This window comes from Nomascus leucogenys, chromosome X, assembly GCF_006542625.1.
Source record: "Nomascus leucogenys isolate Asia chromosome X, Asia_NLE_v1, whole genome shotgun sequence".
NCBI lineage: Eukaryota > Metazoa > Chordata > Mammalia > Primates > Hylobatidae > Nomascus > Nomascus leucogenys.
In genome coordinates, this window is record NC_044406.1 from 33,239,244 (window position 1) to 33,265,306 (window position 26,063).

At 37.6% G+C, this 26,063-nt stretch overlaps 1 long non-coding RNA gene across 2 annotated transcripts in view; it reads left to right on the top strand.

The window, feature by feature from the left end:
• Positions 1-26,063, top strand: part of LOC105738511 — a 108,689-nt gene that overhangs the window by 13,497 nt on the left and 69,129 nt on the right. Inside the window, exons 2-3 of one of the 2 annotated variants that reach the window (XR_004028711.1) lie at positions 21,897-21,957; positions 23,498-23,670. This is a non-coding gene — a long non-coding RNA (uncharacterized LOC105738511). The remainder of the gene's footprint in view (positions 1-21,896; positions 21,958-23,497; positions 23,671-26,063) is intronic. The other variant, XR_001114324.2, reaches the window with a different exon arrangement.

Consider the following 26,063-nt stretch of genomic DNA (forward strand, 5'->3'; position numbering starts at 1 on the left):
ATATTTCAGATGTTTTTATCTCCTATTTATCTCTGATCTGCAACTATTCCTGCGTATTAATATCTGTTTAATGGGGTTTGAGGAAAAGAATAATTACTCAAGAAACACAATGTTAAGAGCAGGGACCTTGTTTTTTAAATTTGTTTTGTTTTGAAGTATTTCAAATTTACAGAAAAGACAAAAGGACTAATACAAAGAATATTCTCAACAGGTTATCCCGCTCACCAATGAATATGCTTATCATGGGATACTACTCACCAGATTCACATTGTTAATCTGGTTAATCTTGTCTAGTCCACCCAAAGATTTTCTGAACATATATATGGCCTTCCCTTTTGGGAAAATGTAGAATTTTCTTCATCTGAAAGTTCCTCATCATGCATTTATCAGGAAGAAGAACATATTTTTAAATTTTACTTTAGGTTTGAGAGCACGTGTGCAGGTTTGCTATATAGGTAAATTGCATGTCACAGGGGTTTGGTGTACAAATTATTTTGTCACCCAGGTAATAAACATAGTACCCAATAGGTAGTTTTTCAATCCTTACCCTCCTCTCACCCTTCACCCACAAGTAGGCCCCAGTGTCTATTGTTCCCTTCTTTGTGTCCATATCCACTCAGTGATTAGCTCCCACTTATAAGTGAGAGCATGTGATATTTGGTTTCTTTTTCCTGTGTTACCTTGCTTAGGAAAACAGCCTTCAGATGCATCCATGTTCCTGCAAAAGATATTATCTCATTCTTTTTTATGGCTGCATAGTATTCCGTGGTGTACATATACCACATTTTCTTTATCCAGTCTACTACTAATGGGCATTTAGATTGATTCCATGTCTTTGCCATTGTGAATAGTGCTGCAGTGACCATGTGCATGCATGTGTCTTTCTGGCAGACTGAATTATACTTTTGGGGGAAATATACCCAATGATAGTGATTGCTGGGTCAAATGTTAATTCTGTTTTAAGTTCTTTGAGAAATTGCCAAACTGCTTTCCACACTGGCTGAACTAGTTTACATTCCCAGCAGCAGTGGATAAGTGTTCTCTTTTCTCTACAACCTTACCAGCATCTTCTATTTTTTGACATTTAATGATAGCCATTCTGACTGGTGTGAGATGGTATCTCTTTGTGGTTTTGATTTGCATTTTCCTAATAATTAGTGATATTGAGCATTTTTTCCATAGCTTGTTAGCCACATGAATGTCTTCTTCTGTAAAGTGTCTGTTCATGTACTTTGCCCACTTTCTTAATAAAGTTGTTTGGTTTTTTTTGTAAATTTGTTTAAGTTTCTTATAGATGCTGTATGTTGTTATAGGTGCTGGATAGTATACTTTGCAAATATTTTCTCCTATTCTGTAGGTTGTTTACTGTGTTGATAGTTTATTTTGCTGTGCAGAAACTCTTTAACTTAATTAGGTATCTTACAATTTTTTTTGTTATTGTTGCAGTTGCTTTTGGCACCTTTGTCATGAAGGCTTTGCTAGGTCTTATGTCAAGAATGTCCAGAATGGTACTTCCTAGGTTATCTTTCAGAGTTTTTCTAGTATTCGGTTATACATTTAGGTTTTTAATTCATCTTGAGTTAAGGGGTCCAGTTTAAATCTTCTGCATATGGCTACACAGTTTTCCCAGCAACATTTATTGAATAGAGAGTCCTTTCCACATTTCTTATGCTTGTGTATTTTCCTTAAAGATCAGATAATTGTAGGTGTGTGGCAATATTTTTGGGCTGTCTGCTCTGTTCCATTGATCTATGTGTCTTTTTTTGTACCAGTGCCGTGCTGTTGTCATTGCTGTAGCCTTGTAGTATAGTTTGAAGTAAGGTAATGTGATGCTGCCAGCCTTGTTCTTTTTGCTTAGGATTGCCTTGGCTATTCAAGCTCTTTGTTGTTGTTGTTGTTCCATATGTATTTTAAAATACTTTGATTTAATTCTGTGAACAATGTCATTGGTACAGTGATAACATTGACTCTGTAAATTGGTTTAGACAGTATGGCCATTTTGACAATACTGGTTATTCCTTTCCATGAGCATGGAATGTTTTCCCATTTTTTTTGACATCTCTTATTTTTTTGAGTAGTGTTTTGTAATTCTCATTGTAGAATTCTTTTGCCACCTTGGTTAGTGGAATTTCTAGATTTTTTTTTTTTTGTGGCTATTGTGAATGGGATTACATTCTTGATTTGGCTGTCTGCTTAGATGTTGTTGATGTGTAGGAATTCCACTGATTTTTGGACATTGTTTTTGTACTGTGAAACTTTGCTAACCTTCTGTATCAGATCAAGGAGCTTTGGGACACAGACTATAAAGATTTTTAGGAATAGAATCATAATGTTTGCTAACAGGGTTAGTTTGACTCCCTCTATTCCTATTTGGATGCCCTCTATTTCTTTCTCTTGACTGATTGCTCTGCCTGGGACTTCCAGTACTGTGTTAAATATAAGTGGTGAGAGAGGGCATCCTTGCCTTTTTCTAGTTCCCAAAGGGAATGTTTTCAGCTTTTGCCCATTCATTACGATTTTGGCTGTGTTTTTCATAGATGGCTCTTAATATTTTGAAACATTTTTCTTCAATGCCTTTTTTTTTTTTTTTATTGAGAGTTTTTAACACAAAGGAATGTTGGATTTTATTGAAAGCTTTTTCTGCATCTGTTGAGATAATCATGTTGTTTTTGTTTTTAGTTCTGTTTATGCAGTGAACCACATTTATTGATTTACATATGTTCATCCAATCATGCATTCCAGGGATAAAGCCTACTTAATTGTGATGGATTAACATTTTATTTTTATTTTTAATTCGGGGGTACATGTACAAGATGTGCAGGTTTGGTACACAGGTAAAACATGTGCCATGGTGGTTTGCTGCACGTATCAGTCCATCACTTAGATATTAAGTCCAGCATGCATTAGCTATTTTTCCAAATGCTCTTCCTCCCCCACCCCACCTTCTGGCAGGCCTCAGTGTGTATTGTTCCGCTCCCTGTGTCCATGTGTTCTCATTGTTCAGCTCCCACTTATAAATAAGAACATGTGGTATTTGGTATTCTGTTCCAGCATTAGTATGCAGAGGATAATGGCTTCCAGCTCCATCCATGTCCCTGCAAAGGACATGTTCTCGTTCCTTTTTATGGCTGCATAACATAGCATTCCATGACGTGTGTGTACCACATTTTCTTTATCCAGTCTATCACTGATGGGCATTTGAGTTGATTCCATGTCTTTGATATTGTGAATAGTGCTGCAATGAACATACATGTGCATATATCTTTGCAATAGAATGATTTATATTCCTTTAGGTATGTACCCAGTAATGGGATTGCTGGGTCAAATGGTATTTCCAGTTCTAGGTCTTTGAGGAATTGCCACACCATCTTCCACAATGAATCGAATTAATTTACATCCCTACCAACAATGAAAAGCATTCCTATTTCTCTGCAACCTCACCAGCAATTGTTGTTTCTTGGCTTTTTAATAAACACCATTCTCACTGAGGTGAGATGGTACTTCATTGTGGTTTTGATTTGCATTTCTCTAATGATCTCTGATGTTGAGATTTTTTTAAATATATATTTGTTGGTCACATGAATGTCTTGTTTTGAGAAGTGTCTGTTCATATCCTTTGCCCAGTTTTAATGGGGTTGTTTGTTTTTTTCTTGTAAATTTGTTTAAGCTCCTTGTAGATTCTGGATATTAGACTTTTGTCAGATGGATAGATTGCAAAAATTTACTTCCACTCTGTAGATTGCCTTTTCACCCTGATGATACTTTCTTTTTCTGTGCAGCAGCTCTTTAGTCTAATTGGATCCCATTTGTCAATTTTGGCTTTTGTGGCAATTGCTTTTGGCATTTTCATCGTGAAATCTTTGCCCTTGCCTGTGTTCTGAATGGTATTGCCTAGATTTTCTTCTAGAGTTTTTATAGTTTGGAGTTTTACATTTAAGTCTTTAACCCATCTTGAGTTAATTTTTGTATGAGGTGTAAGGAAGGGATCCAGTTTCTCTATTCTGCCTATGGCTAGCCAGTTCTCCCAGCACCATTTTTTAAATAGGGAATTCTTTCCCAATTGCTTGTTTTTGTCAGGTTGGCCAAGATCAGGTAGTTGTAGATGTACAGTCTTATTTCTGAGTTCTCCATTCTGTTCCATTGGTCTATGTGTCTGTTTTTGTACTAGTACCATACTGTTTTGGTTACTGTGTAGACTTGTAGTATAGCTTAAAGTCAGGTAGCAAGATGCCTCCAGCTTTGTTCTTTTTGCTAATGATTATCTTGGCTACATGGGCTCTTTTTTGGTTCCATATGAATTTTAAAGTAATTTCTTCTAATTCTGGGAAGAATGACAATGATAGTTTAATGGGAATAACGTTGCATCTATAAATTACTTTGGGCAGTGTGGCCATTTTCGCGATGTTGATTGTTCCTATCCATGAGCATGGAATGATTTTTCATTTGTTAGTGTTCTCTCTGACTTTCTTGAGCAGTGGTTTGTAGATCTCCTTGAAGAGGTCCTTCACTTCCCTTGACAGTTGTATGCCTAGGTATTTTATTCTCTTTGTAGAAATTATGAATGGGAGTTCATTCATGATTTGGCTCTCTGCTTGTCTGTTGTTGGTGTATGGGAATGCTTATTAGTTTTGCACATTGATTTTGTATCCTGAGACTTTTCTGAAGTTTCTTACCAGCTTAAGAAGCTTTTGGGTGAATATAATGGGGTTTTCTAGATATAGAATCATGTCATCTGCAAAGATAATTTGACTTCCTCTCTTCCCATTTGAATTCTCTTTATTTCTTCCTCTTGCCTGATTGCACCTAGCCAGAACTTCCGACACTATGTTGAAAAATGGTGGTGACAGAGGGCATCCTTGTCTTGTGCCTGTTTTCAAGAGAAATGCTTCCAGCTTTTGCCCATTCAGTATGATATAGGCTGTGGGTTTGTCATAAATGGCTCTTATTATTTTGAGGTATGTTGCATAAATATCTAGTTTATTGAGTGCTTTTAACGTGAAGGGATGTTGAATTTCATCAAAGGGCTTTTTTGTGTCTATTGAGATAATCATGTGGTTTTTGTCTTTAGTTCTGGTTATGTGATGAATAACGTTTATTGATTTGTGTTTGCTGATCCATCCTTGTATCCCAGGGATGAAGCCAGCTTGATCATGGTGAATAAGCTTTTTGATGTGCTGCTGGATTTGGTTTGTCAGTATTTCATTGAGAATTTTTGCATCAATGTTCAGCAGGGATATTGGCCTGAAGTTTTCTGTTGTGTCCCTGCCAGGTTTTAGTATCAGGATGATGCTGGCCTCGTAAAATGAGTTAGGGAGGAGTCCCTCCTTTTTAATTGTTTGGAATCATCTCAGAAGAAATGGTACCAGCTTCTCTTTGTAACTCTGATATAATTCAGCTGTAAATCCATCGGTTCCTGATCTTTTTTTGGTTAGCAGGCTATTTATTACTGCCTCAATTTCAGAACTTGTTATTGATCTGTTCAAGGATTCAGCTTCTTCCTGGTTCAGTCTTGGGAGGGTGTATGCGTTGAGGAATTTGTCCACTTTTTCTCGATTTTCTAGTTTATTTGCATTTTTTTTCAAAAGACAGCTCCTGGATTTGTTGATTTTTTGAAGCGTTTTTCATGTCTCTATCTCCTTCAGTTCCACTCTGATCTTGCTTATTTCTTGTCTTCTGCTAGCTTTGGGGTTTGTTTGCTCTTGGTTTTCTAGTTCCTTTAGTTGTGATGTTAGACTGTCAATTGGAGATCTTTCTAGTTTTTTGATGTGGGCATTTAGTGCTATAAATTCCCCTTTTAACTCTACTCTTTTTGCTTATGATAGTCCTGCTTATACAAGCTATTTTTTTGGTTCCATATGAATTTTAAATAGATTTTTCTAATTCTTTGAAGGATGTCAATGGTAATTTAACGAGAATAGCATTGCATGTATAAATCGCTTTGGACAATATGGCCATTTTCACAATATTCTTTTTATCCGTGAGTATGGAATATTTTCCATCTGCTTGTTTCCTCTCTGATTTCCTTGAGCAGTGGCTTGTAGTTCTCCTTGAAGAGGTCCTTCACTTCCCTTGCTAGCTGTATTTTTAGGTGTTTTATTCTCTTTGTGGCAATTGTGAATGGGAGTTCATTCATGATTTGGCTCTCTGCTTATCTGTAATTGGTGTATAGAAATGCTTGTGATTTCTGCACATTGGTTTTTGTATCCTGAGACTTTGCTGAAGTTGCTTATCAGCTTAAGAAGCTTTGGGTTGAGTCGATGGGGTTTTCTAGATATAGGACCATGTCATCTGCAAAAAAAAAAAAAAAAAGACATTTTGACTTCCTCTCTTCCTATTTGAATATCCTTTATTTCTTTCTCTTGCCTTATTGCCCTGGCCAGAACATCTGACACTATTCTGAATAAGAGTGGTTACAGAGGGCATCCTTGTTTTGTGCCCGTTTTCAGGGGGAATGCTTCCAGCTTTTGCCCATTCAGTATGATATTGACTGTCGTAAATGGCTCTTATTATTTTGAGGTATGTTGCATAAATACCTAGTTTATTGAGAGTTTTTAACATGAAGGGATGTTGAACTTTATCAAGGATGTTTTCTGCAGCTATTGAGATAATCCTGTGTGTTTTTTTTTTCTTTAGTTCTGCTTATGTGATTAATTACCTTTATTGATTTGTGGGTGTTGAACTAGCCTTGCATCCTGGGGATGAAGCCAACTTGATCATGGTGGATAAGCTTTTTGATGTGCTGCTTGTCTCAGTTTACCAGTATTTTATTGAAGATTTTTGCATCAGTGTTAATCAGGGATATTGGCCTGAAGTTTTCCTTTTTTTGTTCTATCTCTGCCAGATTTTGGTATCAGGATGATGTTGGCCTCATAAAATGAGTTAGGGAGGGGTCCCTCCTTTTCAATTGTTTGGAATAGTTTCAGAAGAAATGGTACTGGCTCCTCTTTGTGCCTCTGGTATAATTCAGCTGTAAATCCATCTGGACCTGGGCTTTCTTTTGTTGGTAGGCTATTTATTACTGCCTCAATTTCAGAACTTGTTAGTGGTTCATTCAGGGATTCAGCTTCTTTCTGGTTCAGTCTTGGGAGGATGTCTGTGTCCAGGAATTTATCCATTTCTTCTAGATTTTCCAATTTATTTCCCTAGAAGTGTTTATAGTATTTTCTGATCATTGTTTGTATTCTGTGGGGTCAGCGGTGGTATCTCCCTTATCTTTGTTATTGTGTTTATTTTAATCTTCTCTCCTTTTATTTTCATTAGTCTCACTAGTGTTCTGTTTTATTGATTTTTTTTCAAAGAACCAGCTCTTGGATTTGTTGATTTTTTTGAAGGGTTTTTCGTGTCTCTATCGCCTTCAGTTCCTCTCTGAACTTGTTTATTTCTTGTCTTCTGCTACCTGTGGAGTTTATTTGCTCTTGGTTCTCTAGTGCTTTTAGCTATGATGTTAGCTTGTCGATTTGAGATCTTTCTGGCTTTTTGATGTGGACATTGAGTACTATAAATTTCCCTCTTAACACTGCTTTAGCTGCATCCCAGAGATTCTGGTACATTGTCTCTTTGTTCTCATTGGTTTCAAAGAATGTCTTTATTTCTGCTTTAATTTCATTATTTACTCCAATGCCATTCTGGAGCAAGTTGTTCAATTTCCATGCAGTTGTGTGGTTTCAAGTGGGATTCTTAATCTTGAGTTCTAATTTGATTGCACTGTGGTCTGAGAGACTGTTATTTTTTCAGGTCTTTTGCATTTTCTGAGGAGTGTTTTACTTCCAATTATGTGAACAGGTTTAGAGTAAGTGCCATGTGGCACCAAAAAGAAAATATGTATCTTCCATTGTTTTGGGGTGGGGAGTTCTGTAGACATATATCAGATGCACTTGGTCTAGAGCTCAGTTTAAGTCCTGAATATCTTTGTTAATTTTCTGTCTTGATGATCTAATACTGACAGTGGGGTATTAAAGTCTCCCACTTTTATTGTGTGTGGGTCTAAGTCTCTTTGTAGGTCTTTAAGAACTAGTTTTATGAACCTAGGTGCTCCTGTATTGGGTGCATATATATTTGGGATAGTTTTTCTTAACCCTTTACCATTATGTAATGCCCTTCTTTGACTTTTTTGATCTTTGTTCATTTAACGTCTATTTTTGTCATAAATTAGGATTGCAACCCCTACTTTTTTCTGTTTTCCAATTGCTTGGTAAATTTTCCTCCATCACTTTATTTTTGAGTGTACGTGTATCTTTGAATGTGAGATGTGTCTCTTGAATACAGTACACCAATGGATCTTGTTTTTGTATACAGCTTGCCATTCTGTGTCTTTTAGCTGAGACATTTAGCCCATTTTCACTTAAGGGTAATATTGTTATGTATGAATTTAATCCTGTCATGATGCTGCTGGCTGGCTAATTTTGCAGACTAGTTAATGTAGTTTCTTCATAGTGTTCTTGGTCTGTTTACTTCAGTTTGTTTTTATAGTGGATGGTAACAGTTTTTCCTATCCATGTTTAGTGATTTATTCTGCAGCTCTTGCAAGGTGGGCCTGGCAGTAACAAAATCCCTCAGCATTTGCTTGTATGAAAAAGATTTTATTTCTCCTTCGCTTATGAAGCTTAGTTTGGCTGGTTATGAAATTCTTGGTTGGAATTTCTTTTTTTAAAAATGTTGAATATTGGCCTTCAATCGTTTTTTACTTTTCTGGTTTCCACTGAGAAGTCCACTGTTTGTCTGATAGGCTTCCCTTTGCAGGTGACCTGGCCTTTCTCTCTGGCTGCCCTTAACATTTTTTTCTTTATTTCAACCTTGGAGTATCTCATGATTATGGCTTGTAGTAGATCTTTTCGTAGAGTATCTTACTGGGGTTCTCTGGATTTCCTGAATTTGAATATTGGCCTTTCTTGACAGGTTGGGGAAGCTCTCCTGGAGGATCTCCTAAAGAATATTTTCCAAGTTGGTTCCATTCTCCCCGTCTCTTTCAGGTACTCCAGTCAGTCATAGCTTCAGTCTTTTCACATATTTCCATAGTTCTTGGAGGTGTTGGTTGTTCCTTTTCATTTCTTTTTTCTCTAATCTTGTCTGCCTGCCTTGTTTCAGCAAGACAGTCTTCAAGCTCTCATCTTCTCTCTTCCGCTTGGTCAATTCAGCTATTGATACTTGTGTTTGCATCATGAAGTTCTCATGCTGTGTTCTTTAGTTCCATCAGGTCATTTATGTTCCTCTCTAAATGGGTTATGTTCCTCTCTAAACTGGTTAACAGCTCCTATAATCTTTCATTATGGTTCTTAGCTTCTTTTCATTGGGCTAGAACATAATTCTTTAGCTCATAAAAATTCATTATTGCCCACTTTCTGAAGCCTACTTCTGTCAGTTCATCCATCTCAGCTTCAGCATTTTTCTGTGCCCTTGCTGGAGAAGTGTTGCAGTCATTTGGAGGAGAAGAGTCATTCTGACTTTTGAAATTTTTGGGGTTTTTACGTTGTTTGTTTCTCATCTTCGTGAGTTTATCTACCTTTGATGTTTGAGGCTGTTGACCTTTGGATTGGGGTTTTTGTGGATGTTTGTTGTTGTTGTTGCTTTCTGTTTGTTTTGATTCTAACAGTCAGGCCCCTCTTCTGCACATCTGCTGCAGTTTGCTGGGGGTCCACTCCAGAGCCTGTTTGCCTGGGTATCACCAGTGGAGGCTGCAGAACAGCAACAATTGCTGCCTGCTTTTTCCTCTGGAAGCTTCATTCCAGAGGGGCACTGACCTGACGCCAGCCAGAACTCTCCTGTCTGAGGTGTCTGGCAACCCCTGTTGGGAGGTTTCACCCAGTCAGGAGGCATGGGATCAGAGATCCGCTTAAGGAGGCAATCTTACTGTCCTTTAGCAAAGCTGGTGTGCTGTGCTGTGGGAATCCCCCTCGTCAGGATCAGCTGGTATCTTCAGAACCAGCAGTCAGGAAAGATTTGGTCCACTGAACCTGAGACCGCAGCCATCTCTCCTCCCATGTGCTCTGTCTCAGGGAGATGAGGGTCTGTCTCAAAGCCCCTGACTGGAGCTGCTGGAATTCCTGCAGGGAGGCCTTGCCCAATGAGGAGGGGTGGATCCAGGTCTCACCTAAAGAAGCAGTCTGGCCGTGATTTGTCACAGCTGCAGTGCTGCACTTTGGGGAATACTGTCCAAACCTCCCAGTCTCTTTGACACTGGCAGGGGGAAACCCACCAACTAGAGCCACAGTAATGGTGGTCGCTCCTCCCCCCGGGAACTTGGTCTTCTTAAGCAGACTCCAGACTGCTGTGAAGGCAGTGGGGATTTCAAGCCAGTGGGTCTTAGCTTGCACGGTTCCATGGGAGTGGGACCTGCTGAGCAAAATCGTTTGTCTCAGCCATTTTTCCACGGGAGTGGGTGGTTCTCTTGCCTCACTTGAGTTCCAGGCACCGCTGGAGTATTTAAAAACTCCTGCAGCTCAGTGCCTAACAGCCGCCAGTGGGAGTGGCTGTCATTTCTCTGCCCAGTTTTGTGCTTGAGACCCAAGGCCCATGAGGAAATCTCCTGATCCATGAATTGCAAAAATCTGTGGGAAAATCATGGTACCCTGGCAGGTAGCACAGTCCCTCACCACTTTTCTTGGCTGGGGGAGGGAGGTCCCTTTGCCCCGTGTAGCTCCTAGGTGAAGCAATGCCCCAGCCTGCTTTTCCTTGGTCTCTGTGGGTCGCACCAACCACCTAGTCAGTCCCAATGAGATGAACTGGGTACCAGAGGCTAGGAAGGATAGTGGGAGGATTTGGGGGAGGTGGTGATGGTTAATGAGTACAAAAATTACTTAGAATTCATAAAAGCTACTATTTGATAGCACAACAGGGGAGTATAGTCAATAATAACTTAATTATACATTTTAAAATAAAGAGTTCCAACCTCAGTTGGAAATGCAGAAATCATTTTCCTTTTGCGTTCGTCTTGCTGGGAGGTGCAGACCAGAGCTGAATATCTTGTCCCCTCCCCTTAAGTTTTTATTTTTATTTTTAATATATGTGGGTACATAGTAAGTGTATATATTTATGGGGTACATGAGATGTTTTGATACAAGCATACAATGTGGTATAAGAACATCAAGGAGAAAGGGGTATTCATCCCCTCAAGCATTTATCCTTTGAATTACAAATAATCAAATCATACTCTTTATTTTAAAATGTATAATTAAGTTATTATTGACTATACTCCCCTGTTGTGCTATCAAATAGTAGCTTTTATGAATTCTAAGTAATTTTTGTACTCATTAACCATCCCCACCTCCCCCAAATCCTCCCACTATCCTTCCTAGCCTCTGGTAACTGTCCTTCTACTTTCTGTGCCCATGAGTTCAACTGTTTTGATTTTTATATCCCACAAAAAAGTGAGAAAATGCAATGTGTGTCTTTCTGTGCTTGGCTTACTTCACTTAATATAATGATCTCAAGTTTTACCCATGTTCTTGCAAATGACAGGATCTCAGTCTTTTTATGGCTAATACTCCATTGTGTACGTCTACCACATTTTCTTTATCCATTCATCTGTTGATGGACACTTAGTTTGCTTCCAAATCTTAGCTGTTGTAAACAGTGCTTCAACAAACATAAGAACCCTTCAAAAAATTAATGAATCCAGGAGCTGGTTTTTTGAAAAGATCAACAAAATTGATAGACCGCTAGCAAGACTAATAAAGAAGAAAAGAGAGAAGAATCAAATAGATGCAATAAAAAATGATAAAGGGGATATCACCACCGATCCCACAGAAATACAATCTACCATCAGAGAATATTACAAACACCTCTGTGCAAATAAACTAGAAAATCTAGAAGAAATGGATAAATTCCTTGACAAATACACCCTCCCAAGACTAAATCAGGAAGAAGTTGAATCTCTGAATAGACCAATAACAGGTTCTGAAATTGTAGCAATAATCAGTAGCTTACCAACCAAAAAGAGTCCAGGACCTGATGGATTCACAGCCGAATTCTACCAGAGGTACAAGGAGGAACTGGTACCATTCCTTCTGAAACTATTCCAATTGATAGAAAAAGAGGGAATCCTCCCTAACACATTTTATGAAGCCAGCATCGTCCTGATACCAAAGCCTGGCAGAGACATAACCAGAAAAGAGAAATTCAGACCAATATCCTTGATGAACATTGATGCAAAAATCCTCAATAAAATACTGGGAAACCGAATCCAGCAGCACATCAAAAAGCTTATCCACCATAATCAAGTGGGCTTCATCCCTGGGATGCAAGGCTGGTTCAACATAAGCAAATCAATAAATGTAATCCAGCATATAAACAGAACCAAAGACAAAAACCACATGATTATCTCAATAGATGCAGAAAAGACCTTTGACAAAATTCAAAAACCCTTCATGCTAAAAACTGTCAATAAATTAGGTATTGATGGGACGTATCTCAAAATAATAAGAGATATCTATGACAAACCCACAGCCAATATCATACTGAATGGGCAAAAACTGGAAGCATTCCCTCTGAAAACTGGCACAAGACAGGGATGCCCTCTCTCACCACTCCTATTCAACATAGTGCTGGAAGTTCTAGCCAGAGCAATCAGGCAGGAGAAGGAAATAAAGGGTATTCAATTAGGAAAAGAGGAAGTCAAATTGTCCCTGTTTGCAGATGACATGATTGTATATCTAGAAAACCCCATTGTCTCAGCCCAAAATCTCCTTAAGCTGATTAGCAACTTCAGCAAAGTCTCAGGATACAAAATCAATGTACAAAAATCACAAGCATTCTTGTACACCAATCACAGACAAACAGAGAGCCAAATCATGAGTGAACTCCCATTCACAATTGCTTCAAAGAGAATAAAATACCTAGGAATCCAACTTACAGGGGATGTGAAGGACCTCTTCAAGGAGAACTACAAACCACTGCTCAATGAAATAAAAGAGGATACAAACAAATGGAAGAACATTCCATGCTCATGGGTTGGAAGAATCAATATCATGAAAATGGCCATACTGCCCAAGGTAATTTATAGATTCAATGCCATCCCCATCAAACTACCAATGACTTTCTTCACAGAATTGGAAAAAACTACTTTAAAGTTCATATGGAACCAAAAAAGAGCCCGCATTGCCAAGTCAATCCTAAGCCAAGAGAACAAAGCTGGAGGCATCATGCTACCTGACTTCAAAGTATACTACAAGGCTACAGTAACCAAAACAGCATGGTACTGGTACCACAACAGAGACATAGATCAATGGAACAGAACAGAGCCCTCAGAAATGATGCCGCATATCTACAACTATCTGATCTTTGACAAACCTGACAAAAACAAGCAATGGGGAAAGGATTCCCTATTTAATAAATGGTGCTGGGAAAACAGGCTAGCCATATGTAGAAAGCTGAAACTGGATCCCTTCCTTACACCTTATACAAAAATTAATTCAAGATGGATTAAAGACTTAAATGTTAGACCTAAAACCATTAAAACCTAAAGAAAACCTAGGCAATACCATTCAGGACATAGGCGTGGGCAAGCACTTCATGTCTAAAACACCAAAAGCAATGGCAACAAAAGCCAAAATTGACAAATGGGATCTAATTAAACTGAAGAGCTTCTGCACAGCAAAAGAAACTACCATCAGAGTGAACAGGCAACCTACAGAATGGGAGAAAATTTTTGCAACCTACTCATCTGACAAAGGGCTAATATCCAGAATCTACAATGAATTCAAACAAATTTACAAGAAAAAAACAAACAACCCCATCAAAAAGTGGGCAAAAGACATGAACAGACACTTCTCAAAAGAAGACATTTATGCAGCCAAAAAACACATGAAGAAATGCTCATCATCACTGGCCATCAGAGAAATGCAAATCAAAACCACAGTGAGATACCATCTCACACCAGTTAGAATGGCCATCATTAAAAAATCAGGAAACAACAGGTGCTGGAGAGGATGTGGAGAAATAGGAACACTTTTACACTGTTGGTGGGACTGTAAACTAGTTCAACCATTGTGGAAGTCAGTGTGGTGATTCCTCAGGGATCTAGAACTAGAAATACCATTTGACCCAGCCATCCCATTACTGGGTATATACCCAAAGGACTATAAATCATGCTGCTATAAAGACACATGCACATGTATGTTTATTGTGGCACTATTCACAATAGCAAAGAGTTGGAACCAAGCCAAATGTCCAACAACGATAGACTGGATTAAGAAAATGTGGCACATATTCACCATGGAATACTATGCAGCCATAAAAAATGATGAGTTCATGTCCTTTGTAGGGACATGGATGAAACTGGAAAACATCATTCTCAGTAAACTATCGCAAGGACAAAAAACCAAACACTGCATGTTCTCACTCATAGGTGGGAATTGAACAATGAGAACTCATGGACACGGGAAGGGGAACATCACACTCCGGGGACTGTTGTGGGGTTGGGGGCAGGGGGAGGGACAGCATTAGGAGATATACCTAATGCTAAATGACGAGTTAATGGGTGCAGGAAATCAACATGGTACATGGATACATATGTAACAAACCTGCACATTGTGCACATGTACCCTAAAACCTAAAGTATAATAAAAATAAAAAAAACAAACAAACATAAGAATGCAAATATTTCTTTGATATATTGATTTCCTTTCTTTGGGGTATATACCCAGCAGTGGGCTTGCTGGATCATATGGTAGCTATATTTTTAGTTTTTTGAGTAAACTCTCAACTATTCTCCATAGTGGTTTTACTAATTTACATTCCCACCAACAGTGTGGAGGCTTCCCTTTTCTGCACATCCTCACCAGCATTTGTTCTTGCCTTATGTTTGACTGTAAGTCATTTTAACTGGGGTGAAATAACATTTCATTAAATTTTTATTTGCCTTTCTCTGATGATCAGTGATGTTGAGCACGTTTTCGTATCCCTGTTTGCCATTTGTAGGTCTTTTGAGAAGTGTCTGTTTAAATCTTTTGCCCATTTTTTAATCAGATTATTAGATTTTTTTCCTATAGAATTGTTTGAGCTCCTTACTCTGGTTATTAATTCTTTGTCAGATAGTAATTTGCAGTCATTTTCTCCTATTTTGTAGGTAATCTCTTCATTTTGTTTATTGTATCCTTTGTTATGCAGAAGCTTTTAAACTCGTTGTGATCTCATTTGTCCATTTTTTGTTTGTTTGCCTGTGCTTGTGGGTAGTGCTCAATAAATTTTTTTTGCCCTGACCAATGTCCTGGTGATTTTCTGCAATGTTTTCTTGCAGCAGTTTCATGGATTGAGGTCTTAGACTTAAGTCTTTAACACATTTTGATTTGACTTTTTATTTGGTGAGATATAGGGGTCTAGTTTCATTCTTCTGCATAAGGATATCCAGTTTTCCCAGCACCATTTATTGAAGAGACTGTCTTTTCCCCAGTGTCTGTTCTTGGTACCTTTGTCAAAAATGTGTTCACTGTAGGTATGTGGATTTGTATCTGGGTTATCTATTCTGTCCTATTGGTCTATGTGTTTGTTTTTATGCCAGTACCATGTTGTTTTTGTTACTATGGCTCTGGAGTATAATTTGATGTCAGGTACTGTAATGTGATTCCTCCCGTTTTGTTCTTTTTGCTTAGGAAAGCTTTGGGTATTCTAGGTTTTTCGTGGTTCCGTTTAAATTTTAGGATTGCTTTTTCTATTTCTGTGAATAATGTCATTGGTATTTTGATAGGGATTGCTTTGAATGTGAGATTGCTTTGGGTAGTATGAACATTTTAACAATATTGATTCTTCCAATCTGTAAAGTTGGAATTTTTTTTATTTTTTAATGTCCTCTTCAATTTCTTTCATCAGTGTTTTATATAATTTTTATCATAGATATCTCTCACTCATTTGGTTATTTTAATTTTATATGTCTGTTGTAAATGGGATTACTTTTTAAATTTCTGTTTTACGTTGTTCACTGTTGGCATATACAAATGCATCTGATTCTTATATGGTGATCTTGTGTCCAGCAACCTTCTTGAATTTATCAGTTCTAATAGTTTTTTTTTTCTGTTGTCTTTAGGTTTTTCCAAATATAAGATCATATCTGAAAAAAAGGATAATTGTATTTCTTCATTGCCAACTTGGATGTCTTTATATATTTATCTGGTCTCATTGCCTTACTTAGGACTTTCAGTATTGTGTTGAATAACAGTGGTGACAGTGAGCATCCTTGTCATGTTGCAGATCTCAGTGGAATGACTTTAAGTTTTTTCCTTATTCAGTAATAACACTAGCTGTGGGTCTCTTGTATATGACTTTTTTTTTTTCCTTTTTTTTAATTATACTTTAAATTCTAGGGTACATGTGCACAACGTGCAGGTTTGTTACATATGCATCCATGTGCCATGTTGGTGTGCTGCACCCATTAACTGGTCATTTACATTAGGTATATCTCCTAATGCTATCCCTCCCCGTTCCCCCAACCCCACGACAGGCCCCGGTGTGTGATGTTCCCCTTCCTGTGTCCAAGTGTTCTCATTGTTCAATTCTCACCTATTAGTAAGATCATGCGGTTTTATTATGTTGAGGTATGTTTTTTCTATTCCCAGTTTTTTGAAGGTTTCTATCATGAAGGGATGTTGAATCTTATCAAATGACTTTTCAGCATCGATTGAAATGATCACATGGTTTTCATCCTTCATTCTGTTTATATTACATTGATTCATTTGTGTGTGTTGAACTATCTTTGCATCCAAGGGATAAATCTCACTTGGTCATGATAAATGATCTTTTTAATATATTGTTGAATTCGGTTTGCTAGTATTTTGTTAAGGATTTTCACCTCAATATTCATCAAAGATATTGGCCTGTGTTGGTTTTTTTCTTTATGTGTCTTTGTATGGTCTTGGTATCAGGGTAATACTAGCTTCATACAATGAGTTTGCAAGTATTCCCTCCTCCTCTGTCTTTCATAATAGTTTGAGTAGGATTGGTATTAGTTCTTCTTTGAAAGTTTGATTGAATTCAGCAGTGAAGCTGTCAGGTCCTGGGCTTTTGTTTACTGGAAGAATTTTTATTATGGCTTTGATCTCATTAACTGCTACTGGTTTCTTCAGGTATTAGATTTCTTGGTTCAATCTTGGTAGGTTGTATGAGTCTAGGAATTGTTTTATTTATTCTAGATTTTCCAGTAGTTGCTCATAGTAGCCACTAATGATCCTTTGAGTTCCTGCAGTATCAGATGCAATGTCTCCTTTGTCATTTTTGATTTTATTTACATGAATATATCTCTTTTTATTAGTCTAGATAAAGTTTTGTGGTTTTTTTGTCTTTTTTATGATATAATTAGAACATAAAGTGTCCTGGTTTTTTATTATTATTATTATTAATATTATTATACTTTCACTTTTAGGGTACATGTGCACAATGTGCAGGTTTGTTACATATGTATACATGTGCCATGTTGGTGCACTGCACCCATTAACTCGTCATTCAGCATTAGGTATATCTCCTAATGCTGTCCCTCCCCCATCCCCCCACCCCACAACAGTCCCCAGAGTGTGATGTCCCCCTTCCTGTGTCCATGTGTTCTCATTGTTCAATTCCCACCTATGAGTGAGAATATGCGGTGTTTGGTTTTTTTGTCCTTGCGATAGTTTACTGAGAATGATGGTTTCCAGTTTCATCCATGTCCCTACAAAGGACATGAACTCATCATTTTTCATGGCTGCATAGTATTCCATGGTGTATATGTGCTACATTTTCTTAATCCAGTCTATCGTTGTTGGACATTTGGCTTGGTTCCAAGTCTTTGCTATTCTCAATAGTGCCGCAATAAACATACGTGTGCATGTGTCTTTATAGCAGCATGATTTATAGTCCTTTGGGTATATACCCAGTAATGGGATGGCTGGGTCAAATGGTATTTCTAGTTCTAGATCCCGGAGGAATCGCCACACTGACTTCCACAACGGTTGAACTAGTTTACAGTCCCACCAACAGTGTAAAAGTGTTCCTATTTCTCCACATCCTCTCCAGCACCTGTTGTTTCCTGACTTTTTAATGATGGCCATTCTAACTGGTGTGAGATGGTATCTCACTGTGGTTTTGCTTTGCATTTCTCTGATGGCCAGTGATGATGAGCATTTTTTCATGTGTTTTTTGGCTGCATAAATGTCTTATTTTGAGAAGTGTCTGTTCATATCCTTTGCCCACTTTTTGATGGGGTTGTTTTTTTCTTGTAAATTTGTTTGAGTTCATTGTAGATTCTGGATATTAGCCCTTTGTCAGATGAGTAGGTTGCAAAAATTTTCTCCCATTTTGTAGGTTGCCTGTTCACTCTGATGGTAGTTTCTTTTGCTGTGCAGAAGCTCTTTAATTTAATTAGATCCCATTTGTCAATTTTGGCTTTTGTTGCCATTGCTTTTGGTGTTTTAGACATGAAGTCCTTGCCCATGCCTATGTCCTGAATGGTATTGCCTAGGTTTTCTTCTAGGGTTTTTAGGGCTTTAGGTCTAATATTTAAGTATTTAATCCATCTTGAATTAATTTTTGTATGAGGTTTAAGGAAGCTATCCAGATTCAGCTTTCTACATATGGCTAGCCAGTTTTCCCAGCACCATTTATTAAATAGGGAATCCTTTTCCCATTGCTTGTTTTTGTCAGGTTTGTCAAAGATCAGATAGTTGTAGATATGCAGCATTATTTCTGAGGGCTCTGTTCTTTTCCATTGATCTGTGTCTCTGTTGTGGTACCAGTACCATGCTGTTTTGGTTACTGTAGCCTTGTAGTATAATTTGAAGTCAGGTAGCGTGATGCCTCCAGCTTTGTTCTTTTGGCTTAGGATTGACTTGGCGATGCGGGCTCTTTTTTGGTTCCATATGAACTTTAAAGTAGTTTTTTTCCAATTCTGTGAAGAAAGTCATTGGTAGTTTGATGGGGATGGCATTGAATCTATAAATTACCTTGGGCAGTATGGCCATTTTCACGATATTGATTCTTGCAACCCATGAGCATGGAATGTTCTTCCATTTGTTTGTATCCTCTTTTATTTCATTGAGCAGTGGTTTGTAGTTCTCCTTGTGGAGGTCTTTCATGTCCCTTGTAAGTTGGATTCCTAGGTATTTTATTCTCTTTGAAGCAATTGTGAATGGGAGTTCACTCATGATTTGGCTCTCTGTTTGTTTGTGATTGGTGTATAAGAATGCTTGTGATTTTTGTACATTGATTTTGTATCCTGAGACTTTGCTGAAGTTGCTTATCAGCTTAAGGAGATTTTGGGCTGAGACAATGGGGTTTTCTAGGTATACAATCATGTCATCTGCAAACAGGGACAATTTGACTTCCTCTTTTCCTAATTGAATACCCTTTATTTCCTTCTCCTGCCTGATTGCCCTGGCCAGAACTTCCAGCACTATGTTGAATAGGAGTGGTGAGAGAGGACGTCTCTGTCTTGTGCCAGTTTTCAAAGGGAATGCTTCCAGTTTTTGCCCATTCAGTATGATATTGGCTGTGGGTTTGTCACAGATAGCTCTTATTATTTTGAGATATGTCCCATGAATATCTAATTTATTGAGAGTTTTTAGCATGAAGGGTTTTTGAATTTTGTCAAAGGCCTTTTCTGCATCTATTGAGATAATCATGTGGTTTTTGTCTTTGGTTCTGTTTATATGCTGGATTACATTTATTGATTTGCATATGTTGAACCAGCCTTGCATCCTAGGGATGAAGCCCTCTTGATCATGGTGGATAAGCTTTTTGATGTGCTGCTAGATTCCGTTTGCCAGTATTTTATTGAGGATTTTCCCATTGATGTTCATCAAGGATATTGGTCTGAAATTCTCTTTTTTGGTTTTGTCTCTGCCAGGCTTTGTTGTCAGGATGATGCTGGCCTCATAAAATGTCTTACGGAGGATTCCCTCTTTTTCTATTGATTGGAATAGTTTCAGACAGAATGGTACCAGCTCCTCCTTGTACCTCTGGTAGAATTTGGCTGTGAATCCATCTGGTCCTGGACTTTTTTTGGTTGGTGAGCTATTGATTATTGCCACAATTTCAGAGCCTGTTATTGGTCTATTTAGAGGTTCAACTTCTTCCTGGTTTAGTCTTGGGAGGGTGTATGTGTCCTGGAATTAATCCATTTCTTCTAGATTTTCTAGTTTGTTTGCGTAGAAGTGTTTGTAGTATTCTCTGATGGTAGATTGTATTTCTGTGGGATCGGTGGTGATACCCTTTATCATTTTTTATTGCGTCTATTTGATTCTTCTCTCTTTTCTTCTTTATTAGTCTTGCTAGCAGTCTATCAATTTTGTTGATCTTTTCAAAAAACCAGCTCCTGGATTCATTAATTTTTTGAAGGGTTTTTTGTGTCTCTATTTCCTTCAGTTCTGCTCGGATTTTAGTTATTTCTAGCCTTCTGCTAGCTTTTGAATGTGTTTGCTCTTGCTTTTCTAGTTCTTTTAATTGTGATGTTAGGGTGTCAGTTTTCAATCTTTCCTGCTTTCTCTTGTGGGCATTTAGTGCTATAATTTTCCCTCTACACACTGCTTTAAATGTGTCCCAGAGATTCTGGTATGTTGTGTCTTTGTTCTCATTGGTTTCAAAGAACATCTTTATTTCTGCCTTCATTTTATTATGTACTCAGTAGTTATTCAGGAGCAGATTGTTCAGTTTCCATGTAGTTGAGCAGTTTTGAGTAAGTTTGTTAATCCTGAGTTCTAGTTTGATTGCACTGTGGTCTGAGAGACAGTTTGTTATAATTTCTGTTCTTTTACATTTGCTGAGGAGTGCTTTACTTCCAACTATGTGGTCAATTTTGGAATAGGTGTGCTGTGGTGCTGAAAAAAATGTATATTCTGTTGATTTGGGGTGGAGAGTTCTGTAGATGTCTATTAGGTCCACTTGGTGCAGAGCTGAGTTGAATTCCTGGATATCCTTGTTAACTTTCTGTCTCGTTGATCTGTCTAATGTTGACAGTGGGATGTTAAAATCTCCCATTATTGTTGTGTGGGAATCTAAGCCTCTTTGTAGATCTCTAAGGACTTGCTTTATGAATCTGGGTGCTCCTGTATTGGGTGCATATATATTTAAGACAGTTAGTTCTTATTGTTGAACTGATCCCTTTACCATTATGTAATGGCTTTTCCAACGGGCTTGGAAAACGGCACACCAGGAGACTGTGTCCCGCTCCTGCCTCGGAGGGTCCTATGCCCATGGAGTCTTGCTGATTGCTAGCACAGCAGTCTGAGATCAAACTGCAAGGTGGCAGGGAGGCTGGGGGAGGGGCGCCCGCCATTGCCCAGGCTTGCTTAGGTAAACAAAGCAGCCAGGAAGCTGCTGGGTGAAGCCCACCATAGCTCAAGGAGGCTTGCCTGACTCTGTAGGCTCCACCTCTGGGGGCAGGACACAGAAAATCCCATCATCTCAGTCCAAAATCTCCTTAAGCTGATAAGCAATTTCAGCAAAGTCTCAGAATACAAAATCAATGTGCAAAAATCACAAGCATTCTTATACACCAATCACAGACAAACAGAGAGCCAAATCGTGAGTGAACTAACATTCACAATTGCTTCAAAGAGAGTAAAATACCTAGGAATCCAACTTATGATGCCGTTTTCTTGATATACAATCATATCTTCTGCAAACAGGGACAATTTGACTTCCTCTTTTCCTAAGACTTTCTCAATATAACACAGTGAAATCAAACCTAGAGCCCAAGGAACTCAATTTTATACAATCCTCTGTGTACACTTTCAGAATAGAAAAGGTAAATTCTAATTAATTATTCCCAAGCTGATTTCCTACTAGACTCTGAATTAATGAGGTTTTATTGTTTAGAAGCATAGAAAATTTGACTATATTTTCTTACCTTATGCAAATGTCACTGACTGAAGTTATAAGACATAAAATGTTTTAAACTTGGGCTCCCTACATTTTCTCCCTGCTCTAATTTGTCTTTCCAGGGCAGCTGAAGGAGATGTTGAAGACATCCTGCTTTCAGTAAGGCAACTGGATCCTCCTGTGGTTAGTTCACTTTCTGTCTGAGGCTCCAACTGTCCCTGACATTGTATTGGCACAGTCTCCATATATCATATCTCAGGCTCAGTAAATTGAATAAAAATATTTTATTGGTTGATTTATAGGAATAAGCAATATATCCCTGAGTTATCAGAAAATACTTGCAGTTGACATTGTAAGAGTTTGATATTTTATAGAAAACATTGTTTACTGTCTCTCTGGGCACTAGGAAACATCATCTCTTAAAAAGGATAGTTTGCTCCTGTCTAAAACCGTTGTTTTGTTTTCCCCTGTGACTGATTTCTTGAGGTCATTTTAGAAGGCCTGATCATTGTAATTGTTAATGAAATGTTTAAAATGTATATTTAATTGTGTATTGGTAAGAGTTAAATATACATATAGAATGCCAATTTTTGCTAAGAAGCTTTTTTTTGAGATTACCCAGTAACAGCAGATGTTAGGCATGCTTGCCTGTAGGTAAAATAGGGATGTTTTAAAATACTTGAATTTACTGTTAGCATGAGCACCGAAAATATGTAAAAATGATTGGCTCCCTGCTTCCCTGGATCCACATCTCTTCCTAAATGATAAAATGTAAGCTGCCGCTGTGCTTCAGTTAAAATTGGGGCAGTCACTTTAACAGAGCCTTGTGTCCTGATTGCAGTGGTGTGTGGCTGCTGTACTCCAGCTGGGGGGGGGCCTTGCCCTCTCATGCAGGGAAACAGATGACCCGGGGGCTAGAGGTTCTGGATTCACATTCTCCTTGTTCTCCACCTACTGTGCCAACATTTAGGATTAAAAGTGTGTGATGGTGTGTTTCCTTCTAAAATTCTCTATCTCTTCTTTGGGAGTCTGGAACTTAGGGATGGCGAGTGTTAGCAAAATAGAGTATATTTGCTTTTGTTCACTCAAGATTTAATACAGAGGAAACTTAATCTTCATACATTTTGTTTTCACATAACTCTAAATAGATTCCTTTGAGCTAGAATTGGCAGCTATTTCCTGATATATAATGGAAGCATATGCACCTTAAAGAGGATTTATAAAGGAATCAGATGATATGAGGAAGATTCCCATTAAACAAGGTGAAATTTGACCATACATCCTTGGTAGTATTTCATGAGGCAGAAAGAAAATATTGTTGAGAAGAGACCAATGTAGTAGCATAACATCTTTTACAGAGTAAACTTTTTAGGTTATTATTGTAAGCACTCTTACTAAGTGAGAGTAATGCAGACTTAAGAACGTTTCCCTTATTACTCTTAATTAAAGCCTAGTGACAGCACCAAGGCTAATGGCGAACAAAGCAAAAATACCTAGTATTGCAATGTATTTTTTCCTATCCTTTCTTCTCTTCGTTCCATCCTTCTGAGTTACATGGATCTTATAAAATAACATGATGGAGTAATGAAGGTCATTATGGGAGCCACGATTTATTGCTTAAATCAACTTAGAGCAGAATCATTGCAGGATTTGCCAATGTCAATATCCATGTCTTTAGTTACCATATATTAAGTTACAATATCAGTGTCTTTAATTATTTCAGGTATGGAAGAAAATTCAGCTGAAATTTGCTAGAAAATGAGTTGTATTGGAAAGAGACTGTAGAGACAGGCAAATGGAAGAAGAAAGCTTCTGTGCCCCCACAGATACCGACTGAAAAGTGTTAGCATGAGCAAAAGTTCCTATCTAATACTATACGCTTTCCTTTGCTCCCAGGTAAGGTCGTGCTGTTTTGAAAAGGTTGTTTTCTTACCTTTGTCTTGCATGCATAAGAAACACTACCTTTTCTTCTTGACTGTCCAGAATGGTTGATACTGTTTTTAAAAGGCTCCTTGTCCCCTTAGTTTTATCTTTAAAGTCTTTCAAGCTATTGGCAGCTATACCAAATTTTCTATTAACTGCTAATATAGTAAACTGTTTTGTAATGCATTTTTTCATAAAAAATAGAAGCTTGATCTTTTTGAAATTGAGGCATTGATTAAATGTTCCTGAAGACATTTATGATATAGATACCCAAAAGTAATACTCAGATTAAAAGCCACTCACCACTAATGAAATCTGGATTGAATGTTTAGTTTGTTTTAAATTTAGAATTAATATTAATGTAACTGCTGTTTCTCTCTAGGTATTTTTATAGTCAATTCAAATTACATTTGTTTGGCTTCTTTCTCTTTTTAAATTAGGGAATATCCCTCAAACGGGCATGTGCCGAGGTGAATATGACTATGTTTGCAAATAATCAGGGCAGTTGTTTTTAAATTATTGCATAATATGATTTAGAAAATTTCTTCATCAGTACAAAAATATATACTTGGTCTAGAAAACATTGTCAAATTCATTGTTGTTCTCAACTGTCAAAGAGTCTAAGTTCTACTGAATTCTGCTATGTATGTCTTGATCTATACTTAGCAAAACCAGCTAAAACAGGATATACTATTCTTTTTTCATCTTACATTTCTTTGATTTCCATAGAGGAAAAATAATTTTTATATGTTCTCTGATAACTACCTTCTCTCAGCAAAATAATTTTTGTTAAGTTCTTTCCTGTTGCTCTAGCAACCCCTATTGCTTAGTGCTGCTCTCTGATATTCAGGTATTCTGTTGTGCCAACCGTTTTTAGGAAGCATCCCGTTGTATGCTGTAATTAGCAAAAAATGTTCCCTTGGAACTTACAATGGTCATGTTAAAAGGATAAATTGAGATTCCAGTTTGTAAATTAGCTTTGTGGATAGGGTATACATGAATACATTTGGGGTTTGATCACAATAGCTTGAACTAAAACACAAAAAGGTGTTTTTTTTTTACAGTGCAGAGCTGAGGACAAAACTAGAGAAGCAGTAGCTGTGTAGTTAAGCCAACCCAGTTAAATTTCACTTATCTTGGGTGATTGTATACCATACATACTATATGTCCAATACTGCTAAACACTAAGGGTGTTCTGGAAGTACAGATCTTCTGCCTCAGGGAATTTATATTCTAGTTAGGAAGTTTAAGCACTTAGAGACAGCAATAAATTGAATGCTAATGCATGTAATAAATAAGTACTGAGGAATGTAGAAAAGAGAAAAACTCCACCTGAACTTTAAAAATAATACTGTCGAAATGCTCATTTTATGCTTAGAAAAATTGAGGCCCAAAACTGTTAAGGGACATGGCCAGGATCACACAGTTTTTTAGCTTCACAAAAGGAACTGGAATCCAGATCTGGCTCATTCCAGGCTTCTTTACACTAGAGACGTCTCCTAATTTAAGCCTCAGTTATTTCTTTGACAATGATTTCAAGTCAGTCCTTAATTCAGATGCTTATTTCCCGAAGTACAAAGTAATATTTTGACATAAAATTCCCAGAAACCCATTTAATACAATGAAATATCAAAATTGATAATAAAAAGAAATGAAAATTAAATAAAACATCTATATTCATTTACAGATGATTATTAAATACATAAAATCAATTAGTGTAAAAAAGCTGCTTACGTTTCTTTCAGATAAATATTCTGTATGAGCTATATCAACTGAGGGTACTTAAATATGAATCCAGTGAAATTGGGAATGACAATGCCTTGGAGCGATTCATTGTTCAAGAATGTCTGGACTGAATTCAAAATTAGGGATTTCTACTTGAATTGTTATTTGCAATTTTATACATATACACATATTGGAGAGAGGCAATTTCCAAGACAATGTCTTCTTCCCTGATCTCTTGCTCTCCCATTTCTATAGTAGTTAGCTGAGTCACTGTAGTTGCAGACAGGCTTGTCAGTGATTGCAACTGATAGAGTAAGGAGTTATTTGGGCTTCAGTGTTAACATCAGCACAGTTATTAGGCAATCTCAGTGGAATTTTGGCCACAAGAGAGGGAGCACAAGTCAAAGTATTTTAAATCAGAGATTTCCAATATACTTTATTGGATATGAGAGTTGAAGAAGAGGAAGGAATCAAATTCAGGCCTAAAGACATGGAATTACTGTGTCTTAAACAAAAGTGGGAAAAATAGAAAGGAAATTCTGCCTCTGCTACTGATACAAAGAGGCATGGATGTTTGCATTGAGATGTACTGAGGCAATAGTGAATGCTTTTATTGGAATGGATCTTTGGCACACTTTGCT